The sequence below is a fragment of the Lipotes vexillifer genome, unplaced genomic scaffold (assembly GCF_000442215.2).
Source record: "Lipotes vexillifer unplaced genomic scaffold, Lipotes_vexillifer_v1.1 scaffold569, whole genome shotgun sequence".
In the NCBI taxonomy this organism is placed as follows: Eukaryota; Metazoa; Chordata; class Mammalia; order Artiodactyla; family Lipotidae; genus Lipotes; species Lipotes vexillifer.
The window spans coordinates 684,993-698,528 of record NW_006795376.1 but is presented as its reverse complement, the minus strand read 5'-3'; the positions used below and the strand labels follow the sequence as shown (position 1 = coordinate 698,528).

The 13,536-nt window shown below is 41.0% G+C and overlaps 1 pseudogene; it reads right to left on the bottom strand.

Annotated features, from left to right (window-relative positions):
- The window catches only part of LOC103076330 (FUN14 domain-containing protein 2 pseudogene), a 4,845-nt pseudogene extending 3,523 nt beyond the window's left edge, over positions 1-1,322 (bottom strand).
- Between the last annotated feature and the right edge of the window lie 12,214 nt (positions 1,323-13,536).

The following is a 13,536-nucleotide window of genomic DNA, read 5'->3' as shown; positions in this document are numbered from 1 at the left end:
TGCTGAAGAAAGTATAACAGAATGCAAGTGAGCTAACCTTGATTTTCTGTATTTTTAAGAGTAAATCATTTACAAACTCAACCCTTTAATTATGAGTAGTAAAAAACAATTTCCTTGCAACACACCCATCTACTGATTGCAACATCATGCTTAAGAGCCTCTGTTCTTACAGATTAAAAGGTGCTGCCAGAATTTTTGTTTCTGTTTTAAATTTGCATTCAAGCAACAGTGTGCTTGAGATTATTTTTTTTCAACTACAAACAATTGTTTTAATTCCATTTTAATTCTTTAATACCCTTTTTTTCTCTTTCAGAAAGATTCTTTTAATCTCAGAATTTTAAAAAGGAGAGTACTGTATTGAGAACTCTCAGTGATCTGATGGATTATTATGGGGATTATTCTTTGTCATTATAGGGTGACCAGTTTGTCCCAATTTGCCTTGGACTTTTCTGTTTTTATCACTGGAGTCCCACATCCTGGGAAATCCCTCAGTTCTGAGCAAATGGGACAGTTGACCACCCTAAAGCAGGCTGAAAGAAATGGAGAATGTGACTGGGTAGGATTTTAGTTGGGTGTATAATTGGTAATCCATATATTTAAATATGCTGAGATCTTGAACTTCAACATAATGATCGCAGCTAAAAATGGGCAGAGAGATCTCTCTATTGCTTAACTTGTCCATTCTCTAAATTGCTTCTATAGTGAGCTATAAAAAACACACATCTTAATTATGTCACTGCATTGAGTAACAAGGCTTCACATTTATTTCAGGAAGAATCCAAACTCTAGAAATTGCCTCACCCGGCCTCGCTTGATTTGGTCCATTGGTTCTCAAACTTTACTCTGGGAAGGACCACCTAGAAAATGTGTTTAAAATGCACATTCTTGTGCCCCTGATTCAAAGAGAATAAATCTGGAGAGCAACTAAAAGCATTTTTTCAAAAACAAGCACAGTGGGGGACTCTTTTTCAGGTAGTCCTTGGACCATGTTTTGAGGAAAATTGACCTAGTTTGGTTTTTTCCCCCATTTTTTAAATGCCCAGTTGTTGGTTTATTCTCTGGGCTTATTAAAATTCACTTAACTTCTCAGTGTTCCAGGCCTTCTACCTGAAGCCCTCTCCTACATCTCTGTTGGTCAGTCAGATTTCTACTACCTGGACGTCCCCTTTCCCAGTAAGCCTCCGCAAGGCCCCGTTAGGGTTAATGTCTCTCTCTTTGTCCTCTATTAGGACCCTGCCCCCTCCTGCCAAGTGTCTAGAGCCCAGGATTGTAAATGCCTCTTCCTTGTGTGTATCTCCCTTTAAGCCAAGTTCAGTGCCCATAGACGCCTCTCATCTTATTTATGATTATGTCCTCAGGTTATTGCTCATTGTTGAGCACGTGGTAAGAGCACAAGATTGTTTACTGAAGAATTAAATTGCTTTAGTAATGGGTAGATTGATGTAACATAGTCCTAGGAACTGAGACTCAGGTGCCTCTATCTGGTATTGGGTTATCCCCTTCCCCAGCCCTCCTTGTATCCGTGGGTATGTTTGGGGCCTTAGGAATACTGAGATTTGGTTGTGGGGAGAAGTGCAGGGCCCCTGGAGAGAGAGACAATGGAATGAGAAGTTACAGGTTTAGGGGAATTTCATTGCATTCCTCCCCAGCTGGACCTGAGGGACTGGTCTGGAGCCTGAGTAGAGAAAGCGGTGGTGGCAATTTCATCCATTTCACAGAGGTTCAAGGGGCAGACGTGATGCAACCAGGGGGCTTGAGAACAGGGAGCCACACGCATTCCCTGACACCAGACATATGTACACGCACTGCACATCACACACACACACACACACACCACACACCACGTGCATCACACTTACATACCACACATATATACCATCTACTTCACACACACCACTCATACCATACCACACACACACATGCATACACACATTCAAAGCTTCTCCCTCCAACACCACCTAGGACCCAGCTTTGCCTCCTGAGGGCTCTGGGCCGCCGTCAGCAGGGCTAGCAGTGTTGTCTCTCAGGGAAATGGCAGTATAATTGTCCTGAATGCTCAAGAGCTCCTGATCTCCCTGGAAATTCCATAAAAAAATCCCAAAGAGATTTAGTGGAGCTGTTGAAGGGAAGGTCATGAGCGGAGATCTTGCATTAACAAAAAGGGGCTGAGTGCTAGCATCATTGGACTTCATTTGTGAAAGGTGGACTTTTGAATGAGACCGAGAATAAGTAAAATCCAGTTTCTAGACAAGGCCTGTCATGAAAGTTCAGCCTCAGACTGCCAAAAACAAGACTTTCTCATAAGACTGGGCCGACAGATCTATGAAATGGGCTGGCTGAATGCTAACATTTTATTGCTTTCTGGACTTTTTGTACGAGTCATTCGAACTAAAAGGTGCTACCATTCTTGACAACTGGTGGCGCTGTGGAGTTCTTTTTCCGGCCTTGAGAAATTGCCACTGAGCCAGTGTACAGCAGGCACTGTATCAAATCTGGTTTTGAACAACTAGAATTGACCTTGCTGGTCGTGATACCGGTGAGGTGCTTCTGAATTAGATTGTGCTGAGCCCATCTCAGCAGCTTGGGAAATGGTGAGGCGTGAACACACAGCTGATGTGTGCCTGGGAGAGTTTCACAATTGTGTGAATGATGGCTAGACAGATACTCAGTGTGAACACTACACATTGACTTAAAATGGTATTGACATCCTCTGGTGAATGATCTTGTCATGCTACGTGACAATATGTAGATGTACTCTCTGAGCAATTCCCTGCGTTAAACACCTTACCGTGTACTGGTAACAAGGAAGAGAATTTAGTATTTCTGTAGCTGTATCTTGAAATACGCCTAACTCTAGGAAGAACGAAAATAAACATATAAATAAGTAACCACGATGGGAATTTTCTAATGAAATAACACCTAGTTGTCTGAAACTTTGTTTCCAGTTAATGGACATTGAGTCAACTTATATAACTGTCATAGCAAAGTTAGATGATTGTAAATTGTTATTTTTATTGTTATTCAAAATAAGAGAGTATTATTCTTGAGGGGGGAATAATCAATGTATTTAGAAAGGTGGAGAGACCAACTGGTGAGAGTAATATGCACATTTATTTTAAAGATCACACATTAAAATTTTTTTAAAAAAAGAGAGAGGGAGAGAAGAAAGTGTTAATGTAAATTTACTGCAATTTCACAATTTTAACACCAATTAAATCGAATGTTTGAAAGATACCAGAACTCTTATAAATGTATAAGGTCAGGGAAAGCTTATGCTTGACTTTCAGTTGAGAAGTAAAAAAGAAATGCCAAGTGTGATAAATGGAAATTCCAGAAAACACAGAGAATTAGATGGCTCTACACTCTGGTTAGAAACTGGAAGAAGGATGGTGGCTGGTCTATCCGTCCTCTAGAAGGAAGGGCAGCAGAAAATGAAGTCGTCCCCAAGACCACAAAATAGGTGAGTTATGGGAGCAAATTCCCAAAGACCCCTGAGTGGTTGTGTGTAAGTCAGTCAGTGAAAAGCATAATCAGAAGCTCCTGAGATGGAGTCAACTGGCTGATTTCTGCCTCTAAAGCTAGCATACCCAACCGTTATGTTACCCAGTTCGATGGAAGAAAATAAATTTCCAAATTCAAGCCCCAAATTCCCATGTTCTTGCAGGTAGGCAAGATTTGGAGGCAAAAATGAGGTACCCTGTTAAAATTTGAACATAGGGAAATAATTCTGACAGTTGAACTTCTGAACATTTCATAAATTACATTAGAAATATGTACATTTGCCTTAAATTTTAATTCTTAACATGGTGGCAGTAGTGGGCTTATCTCCCGACCACAACCATAATATAATCATCTTGTCTTTTAAATCACCCCCTCCTAGATTCACCACTATCCTTTAGCCACAGTTATTGGTGATAATGTGTCGTTCCTCTCAGGTAGGCTGGGGTGGAAAAAATGTGAATCCCTCCATCTTCTAGTGCCTGAATGGCTGCAAAATTGTCTGTTATATGATGAAAGGTTATCGATGTAAAGAAGGAAAGCAATGGCAGTTGGTCAGCCATAGAAATGTGAAAAGGTTGAGGGACAGAGGCCAGCACCAGTGGTCTTCATCCACGCACAGGACAACCTGACCTAGGATTGAGCTGCTTGCCAGCGTGGTGGGTCTGTCCCTGGAAGTGGAGATAAAAGCATATTCTTCTGAGGGCTCGATGACGGACAGTCCAACTAAATCCCCTTGCTGTATGTGATTCCACGCTCAATCAATAATAACATTTCTTCTAGTAATATTTTTATGTCTCATGTAAATATGTGTATGGGTGGACCATAGTCAGCATACACATTCTGTTATGGTTTGGGGTGTCATTTGAAATAAACAAACTGGCATTGTGGTTTTCTGCATCTTAGCCTTCGGGAGCTTGATTAATGTAAATCCACTCTTGTCTTAGTCTGTTTGGGCTGATATAACAAAATACCATGGACTGGGTAGCTTATAACAACAGAAATTTATTTCTCATGGTTCTAGAGGCTGGGAAGTCCATGATCAAGGTGCTGACGGATTTGGTGTCTGTGAGGGCCTGCTTTCTACTTCGTGGACAGATGTCTATGTCTTCACGTGGTGGAAGGGGCAAGTGAGCTTTCTGGGGTCTCTTTTACAAGGCAGTAATCCCACTTATAAGGGCTTTACCCTCATGAACCAATCATCTCCCAAGGGCCCCACTTCCAAACACCAGCATACTGGGAATTAGGTTTCAACATGCGAATTTGGGGGAACACAAACAATCTATAGCAGGGGTCCCCAACCCCCGGGCCTCGGACCGCTACCAGTCTGAGGCCTGTTAGGAACTGGGCGGCACAGCAGGAGGTGAGTGGCGGACGAGCGAGTGAAGCTTTGTCTGCCGCTCCCCATGGCTCCCCGCCGCTCGCATTACCGAGTGAGCCATCCCACCATCCCCCGCCCCCCCAGTCAGTGGAAAAATTGTCTTCCACAGAACTGGTCCCTGGTGCCAAAAATGTTGGGGACTGCTGATCTATAGCAACCCCTTAAATTATTACTAATTATTTCTTAACGGGATGGCAAATTTAATTTCTGTGCCTTAAGGACTAATGGTCAGATCCCAGACTCTGATGAATTCCTGAGTTGATGGAGTTGATGCCAGCCTTGTGACTCCTGGCTGAGTGGCTAAGCCTAAGCTGTGACATAGGACCTTGCAGCCTGTCTTTCTTCAAATTGCTTCAATATGGTTATGGGCAAAAAGTTCCTTTCCAGATATGATATTCCTAGGGGTTGTATATAGAAACTTTATTTGTTAATAGGCCTGTTTATTTTGAATAAAATATAATGTATCATTATAACTCAGGTTAGGGAAAAGACTAAATTTTCTTTTTTGGGGAAGGATGTGTGGTAGCCAGCTTCCCGTGGTCATCAGTATTCATACCTTTCTATAATCCTTTTCATGTGGATGAGGGCTGGCCTGTGTGACAAATTAACGTATGGTGGAAATGATATCTGTAATATCAAGACAGACTTATATAATACACTGCAGCTTCCACCGTGCTTTCTCTCAGAACACTCAGGCTGGAGAAAGCCAGCCACCGTATTGCAAGGACACCCAAGCAGTCCTGTGGAGAGGTCCACATGGAGAAGAATTAACGTGACAGCCATGTGATTGAGCCACCTTAGAAATAGATCTTCTAGTCCTGGTCAGACTTTCAGGTGCCTGTAACCCCAGGCAGCTTCAGACCACAACATTATGAGTACCTCTGAGTTAGAAATGCCCAATCAAGCTGCTCTGGAATTCATGATCTAAGGAAACCGTGAGAGATAATAAATGCTTATTGTTGTTTTAAGCCACTAAGTTTTGCAGTGATTTATTATGCAGCAACAAATAACTAATACAGAATTTGGTATCTTAAAGTATGGTGATGCTATTAAAAAAATGAAAAACAAAAACTGAGAGCCCAGAGAGAGGGAACAACCAAGGAAAAACCTTCTTAGGCAGAAGTAGGATTGATGCTTAATCAAGGAGTTGGCGCATGGGCCCAGCTGTATATCAGAGCTGCTGTGGATCACTGACTCCCATGTGCCCCCTGTTCTAACACTTTTATAATAAGTGAGTGTCTAGAGTGGCTATCCTATACTTGTCCCACCATTTTATGTTTGATGTGTGTGGGGCAGGTGGTGCATCTCTTTAGTTCATATGTCTTGAGATCAAGAGGAATCCCACTCGAGGAGCTTTATTTGAAGAACTCTGCCTAAGGATCCTCATCTATACCTGATTCCATCTGCATAAGGAGATCCTGGGCCACGAGCCTGAGATGATGCTATAAGAGGATGAACATTTCAGTGACCTTGGAGTGGGCGAATGCCATGTGTATGTGGGTGTGTGTGAATCACTGAGAGTCAGAGAGTGGGCTGTGGTATCTTTCCTCCGGGGGCCCGTGATGACCCTCATCTCCTGGTATTCATACCCTTCTATAGTCCTCTCTTTCTTCTATACCAGAATACTGTAGCCTGGTGGCTTATAAATAGCAGAAATTTATTTCTCATAGTTCTGGAGGCTAGGAAGTCCAGGATCAGGGTGCCGGCAGATTTGGTGTCTGGCAAAGGCCTACTTCTGTTTCATAGACGGATGTCTTTTTACTTTGTCTTCACATGGTGGAAGGGGAAAGGGAATTCTCTGGGGACCGCTTTTGTAAGGACACTAATTTCATTCATAAAGGCTCTACCTCATGATCGAGTCACCTCTCCAAAGTCCTACCTCCAAGTACCAGCACATTAGGGGTTAAGTTTCAATACATGAATTTTGGAGGGACACATTCAGTCTATAGCACCCCCCCCTAAACTGAATCATTGTTGGTCTGTGTGGTCAATAAATTATGGTAGAAATGATGGTGTGTATCTTCTGAGGTTAGATCATAAGAGGCGTTGCAGCTCTGATATGTAAGGGCACGAGCAGCCCCGTGGTGAGACCCCCTTGGAGCGGACTTGACTTGGCAACACAACTTGCCAACCATGTGAGTGAGCTACATTGAAAATGGTTCCTCCATTTCCTTCGGGTTGCTGCAGCCCGAGTGACATGTGATTGCAACCTCATGAGAACCTTGATCCATAGCTACCTACCTGAGCCACTCCTGAACTCCTGATCCAGAGAAGCTTACAAAAGATGATTAAATGAGTATTGTTTTAAGCCACTAGGTATTGGGGTTGTTTGTTAGACACTATTAGATAAGTAATATGGGGTATAAAGATGAATAAATGATATCTGTTCATTTCTTCTTCATTTTCTTAAGACAAATTCAGGATCATATGCCAGAAAAGTTTGGATTACAGTGTTTTACGATGCCGAGAACTCCACCTTTGTAATGTGGAAAGGGAATGTCCTTTCTGTTAAAGAACTGGTTAATTTGATATTTGCCAAAGGATTAAGGATTTGTTCTATCATCATCATTATCACAAAAAGATGAATAGTAACAATGACAAACATTTACTGAGGGTGCTTTGCTAAAGCACCTACTTTGTAGGTATTGTATAAATTATTCCTCAAACAATGCTGTGATGCAGATAATATTATTATTCCCATATTTTGGATGTGGAAATTGAGGTTCAAAGGGTTAAATAGAGTGACCCAAGGTCACACAGCTATTAAAGCCCAGGTCTTCCTGACTACAAAACGTATATATTCCTAACCAGTAAGCTGTGTTATCTCCTTATTTGAAAATTCTGCTTGGAGAGGCCTTGAATTTAAAATATGGAGCATAGGTTCTAGCTGTTCCGGGTTTAGCGTCTGAATGCCAGAGAAGTTGACACTGACCGTGTAAAATGTGTTTCATTCTATGAGCTATTCTTATTTCAGAATTTCCAGTGTTCGTTTAAGTAATAGGAATCACACGGATCACACTCTGGTAGTTATACAGGAAGACAAATGAGATGACTACATGCTGCAACCAGTGACTTTGGGGCCTTGACTTCCTGCTTGTATTTCCTAACTAAAGCCACTTACTGGGATGGCAGGCTGTCACTGAAGTTAAACAAAATAAATCATGGGTTGCAAAATTAAAAACAATAACCCAATTTTATGGCTGTTTTGCTCAGACTGTAAGAGCATTGAGGATAATGGTCACGGCTGAACCAAGCTTAGATATTGCTAAGGCCAATTTTATGCCTTGTCATGCTTTTCATTTGCCTTTGCTTCTAGCTAATGGTAAAACAATTGGAAGATTGCTCTGAATCAAACATAACCACAGAAGAAACTTTAAAGAAGAGAATATATTAGCTTAATAGCTCAATAAAGCAAAATTCAAATGTTCCTTTTGGCAAAAGTTTCACTTAATTTTAGCTCAGATTTTCCAGGATATTCTTCAAAAGGTAATGAATTGGCAAATTATTTGCCATTTCTAGTTGCATATTTAAGTGAAGACAAATCTTTATAGTTTTCATATTGAGAGGTTATGGATTTCTATTCCCTTTTAATGGAAATTAAAAATCTATCATCCACAAGCAAAAATGGTATAGGTGGGCTTCCCTTGGCGCAGTGAGTACTGTCAAAGTGAGGCATGTACCCTCACTACCAATGGGACCTTGCACTCTATTCCCTCCCCAGAGCAATGTCCAGCTTCCAATGCTGCTTCCACACCTTTCCCACCAAAAGCACTCACCTCTCTCCTGCCCCTTCCACAACCCTTAGTTTAATCTATTTAAGGAATTCAGGTTTTCTGAGTGCGAAAGTCAGGCAGGGGGCTGGGATGCTTTCAGGCAACTTCTGAAACAAAAACCTCCTCTGAGGCCAGTAGCACAGAGCGCCTGGTTCCCTTTTTGGAACAAGGGGAAGCAAGCAAACAGCAGGGGTAAACAAAACTCAATATCTCAGTGTATTAATGCCTCACTGTAAGAGTAAAGATTCCGGGCAGGGAAATGCCAGATGAGTAACAGCTCACCAGCCACACTATATTCATATTGGCTCTGGTCCAGTGCAAGTTCAGTTATTAAAGAGCAGGTATAAATTCTTCATAAATACGACTTGACCACACCCCTTACTCTGGGCAAAGTTCCTTTAGGGAGGACCTACTAGTGCTGTCTTTACTGTATATCAAGAGTCAGGGAGAATAAGGATTGCTGGCACTTCAGGGGACTCCCCAGTGGGTTTGGAGTGAGTCTTGAAGAGGTAGTCGTATACTCTAACCTCCTCAGAGAAGAGCTTCCTCGGATAAATGTTAAATCTGCATTAGAGCAGAATACAGCTCTTTACTTGTCGCTTGTTTCATCCCTGGGTCTATTGCTGGAAAATTCCTCTTGTCCAGTGTTATCAAGCGAGCTGGCTAACTTCTGGAGAAAGCTGCTCATAAAACTGATAAGAGCCCTCTCTTCAACAACCTAATTTGAACTTTATCCCAGAGACCTTGAGAAACTGGATCTGCGTTTTTATAATCCAAGAGTTGAACGTAGTCCTGCACATTCGGGTAACATTCGACCTTGAAATGTTGTTCTAAAAGTCATGTTTCCCCCTTGCCGGCTTTGACGTTATCCGTGCATCAGTGCACACTTTATCATGGTAACGTGTCAGGAATGTGCAGAATGGTTGAGGAACTTGAATGCCAGGGCAGTTTCAAGTTCGCTGGACTCCTGTAACCAGCTCACTGGATCAGTTGCTGGAAGACTGTTACACTGTGTATGCTGAAGGAGAACTGACGTTCATGACCAAGTCGCTTTCAAGGGCAGTTCAGAGTGTTGGCTGACAAGGCTGTGCTTGGCCGATACTTTCCTTTTGGACTATATTCTGTCATTGCTAGTGAGATATGCCACAGAAAATGCCTATTTCCTATTTTGGTCTCAGGAAAGATATTACAATTTGTTTGTAAAGAAATGCTTGAATTTGAATGTTAGAAATGGGTTGCTGTATTACAACCCGTTAAGGGGACAACGAACTTTGGTGTCAAAGTCCTGGGTTTGAATCCAGGCCTGTCACTCACTAGCTGTGTGGACCTGAAGTAATTATCTGTCTGAGCCTCAGTTTTCTAATGTGTAAAAGGGGTAGAATAATATTACTTACCTTTCTAGACAGTCGCATATTATGTTAAAACAGATAATGTATGCCATGCCCTTAGTGCACTAAGAAGCAGGAAAAAGTCAATAACTATTCTATGATATTGTTCGCCCCATTTGTTCTGTCTGTCCAATAGGACTGCAAGTTTTTTTTTTTTTTTTTGGTGGTGGCTAAAGGGTATTTTATTTTATTTTATTTTTTTTACATCTTTATTGGAGTATAATTGCTTTACAATAGTGTGTTAGTTTCTGCTTTATAACAAAGTGAATCCGTTATACATATACATATGTTCCCATATCTCTTCCCTCTTGTGTCTCCCTCCCTCCCACCCTCCCTATCCCACCCCTCTAGGTGGTCACACAGCACCAAGCTGGTCTCCCTGTGCCATGCGGCTGCTTCCCACTAGCTATCTGTTTTAGATTTGGTAGTGTATATGTGTCAGTGCCACTCTCTCACTTCATCGCAGCTTACCCTTCCCCCTCCCTGTGTCCTCAAGTCCATTCTCTACATCTGCAATTTTATTCCTGTCCTGCCCCTAGGTTCATCAGTTTTGATGATGGCCATTCTGACTGGTGTGAGGTGATACCTCATTGTAGTTTTGATTTCCATTTCTCTAATGATTAGTGATGTTGAGAATCCTTTCATGTGTTTGTTGGCAATCTGTATACCTTCTTTGGAGAAATGTCTTTTTAGGTCTTCTGCCCATTTTTGAATTTGGGTTGTTTGTTTTTTTGATATTGAGCTGCATGAGCTGCTTGTATATTTTGGTGATTAATCTTTTGTCAGTTGCTTCATTTGCAAATGTTTTCTCCCATTCTGAGGGTTCTCTTTTCATTTTGTTTATGGTTTCCTTTGCTGTGCAAAAGCTTTTAAGTTTCATTAGGTCCCATTTGTTTATTTTTGTTTTTATTTCCATTTCTCTAGGAGGTGGGTCACAAAGGATCTTGCTGTGACTTAGGTCACAGTGTTCTGCCTAGGTTTTTCTCTAAGAGTTTTATAGTGTCTGGTCTTACGTTTAGGTCTTTAATCCATTTTGAGTTTATTATTGTGTATGGTGTTAGAAAGTGTCTAATTTCATTCTTTTACGTGTAGCTCTCCAGTTATCCCAGCACCACTTATTGAAGAGGCTGTCTATTCTCAATTGTATATTCTTGCCTCCTTTATTGAAGATAAGGTGACCATATGTGCATGGGCTTATCTCTGGGTTTTCTATCCTGTTCTGTTGATCTATATTTCTGTTTTTGTGCCAGTACCATACTGTCTTGATTACTGTAACTTTGTAGTATAGTCCGAAGTCAGGGAGCCTGATTCCTCCAGCTCCGTTTCTCTTTCTCAAGATTGCTTTGGCTATTCGGGGTATTTGTGTTTCCATACAAATTGTGAAATTTTTTGTTCTAGTTCTGTGTGAAATGCCATTGGTAGTTTGATAGGGATTGCATTGAATCTGTAGATTGCTTTGGGAAGTAGAGTCATTTTCACAATGTTGATTCTGCCAATCCAAGAACATAGTATATCTCTCCATCTGTTTGTATCATCTTTAATTTCTTTCATCAGTGTCTTATAATTTTCTGCATACAGGTCTTTTGTCTCCTTAGGTAGGTTTATTCCTAGATATTTTATTCTTTTTCTTGCAACGGTAAATGGGAGTGTTTTCTTGATTTCACTTTCAGATTTTTCATCATTAGTGTATAGGAATGCCAGAGATTTCTGTGAATTAATTTTGTATCCTGCTACTTTACCAAATTCATTGATTAGCTCTAGTAGTTTTCTGGTAGCATCTTTAGGATTCTCTCTGTATAGTATCCTGTCATCTGCAAACAGTGATAGTTTTACTTCTTTGTTTCCGATTTGGATTCCTTTTATTTCCTTTTCTTCTCTGATTGCCGTGGCTAAAACTTCCAAGGCTATGTTGAATAATAGTGGTGAGAGTGGGCAACTTTTTCTTGTTCCTGATCTTAATGGAAATGGTTTCAGTTTTTCACCATTGAGAACTATGTTGGCTGTGTGTTTGTCATATATGGACTTTACTATGTTGAGGTAGTTTCCCTCTATTCCTACTTTCTGGTGAGTTTTTATCAAAAGTGGGTGTTGAATTTTGCCAAAAGCTTTTTCTGCATCTATTGATAGGATGATATGGTTTTTCTCCTTCAGTTTGTTAATGTGGTGTATCACATTGATTGATTTGCATATATTGCAGAATCCTTACATTCCTGGGATAAACCCTACTTGATCATGGTGTATGATCCTTTTAATGTGCTGTTGGATTCTGTTGGCTAGTGTTTGGTTGAGGATTTTTGCATCTGTGTTCATCAGTTTTCTTTTTTTGTGACATCTTTGTCTGGTTTTGGTATCAGGGTGATGGCGGCCTCATAGAATGAGTTTGGGAGTGTTCCTTCATCTGCTAAATTTTGGAAGAGTTTGAGGATGGGTGTTAGTTCTTCTCTAAATGTTTGATAGAATTCGCCTGTGAAGCCATCTGGTCCTGGGCTTTTGTTTGTTGGAAGGTTTTTTTTTTTTTGCGGTACGCGGGCCTCTCACCGCTGTGGCCTCTGCCGTCACGGAGCACAGGCTCAGCGGCCATGGCTCACGGGCCCAGCCGCTCCGGGGCACGAACCCGTGGGATCTTCCCGGACCGGGGCACGAACCCGTGTCCCCTGCATCGGCAGGCGGACTCTCAACCACTGCGCCGCCAGGGAATCCCTGTTGGAAGATTTTTAATCACAGTTTCAATTTCAATGCTTATGATTGGTCTGTTTATATTTTCTGTTTCTTCCTTGTTCAGTCACAGAAGGTTGTGCTTCTCTAAGAATTTGGCCATTTCTTCCAGATTGTACATTTCATTTGCATATGGTTGCTTGTAGTAATCTCTCATGATCCTTTGTATTTCTGCAGTGTCAGTTGTTACTTGTTCTTGTTCATTTCTAATTCTGTTGATTTGAGTCTTCTCCCTTTTTTTCTTGATGAGTCTGGCTAACAGTTTACCAATTTTGTTTCTCTTCTCAAAGAACCATCTTTTAGTTTCATTGATCTTTGCTATTGTTTCCTTCATTTCTTTTCCAGTTATTTCTGCTCTGATCTTTATGATTTCTTTCCTTTGGGGTTTTTTTTCTTCTTCTTTCTGTAATTGCTTTATGTGTAAGGCTAGTTGTTTATTTGAGATGTTTCTTGTTTCTTGAGGTAGGAATGTATTGCTATAAACTTCCCTCTTAGAACCGCTTTTGCTGCATCCCATAGGTTTTGGCTCATCGTGTTTTCATTGTCATTTGTTTCTAGGTATTTTTTGATTTCCTCTTTGATTTCTTCAGTGATCTCTTGGTTATTTAGTAGCGTATTGATTAGCCTCCATGTGTTTGTATTTTTTACAGTGTTTTTTCCTGGAATTGATATCTAGTGTCATAGCATTGTGGTTGGAAAAGATACTTGATGCAATTTCAGTTTTTGTAAATTTATCAAGGCTTGATTTGTGACCCAAGATGTGCTCGATCCTGGAGAATGT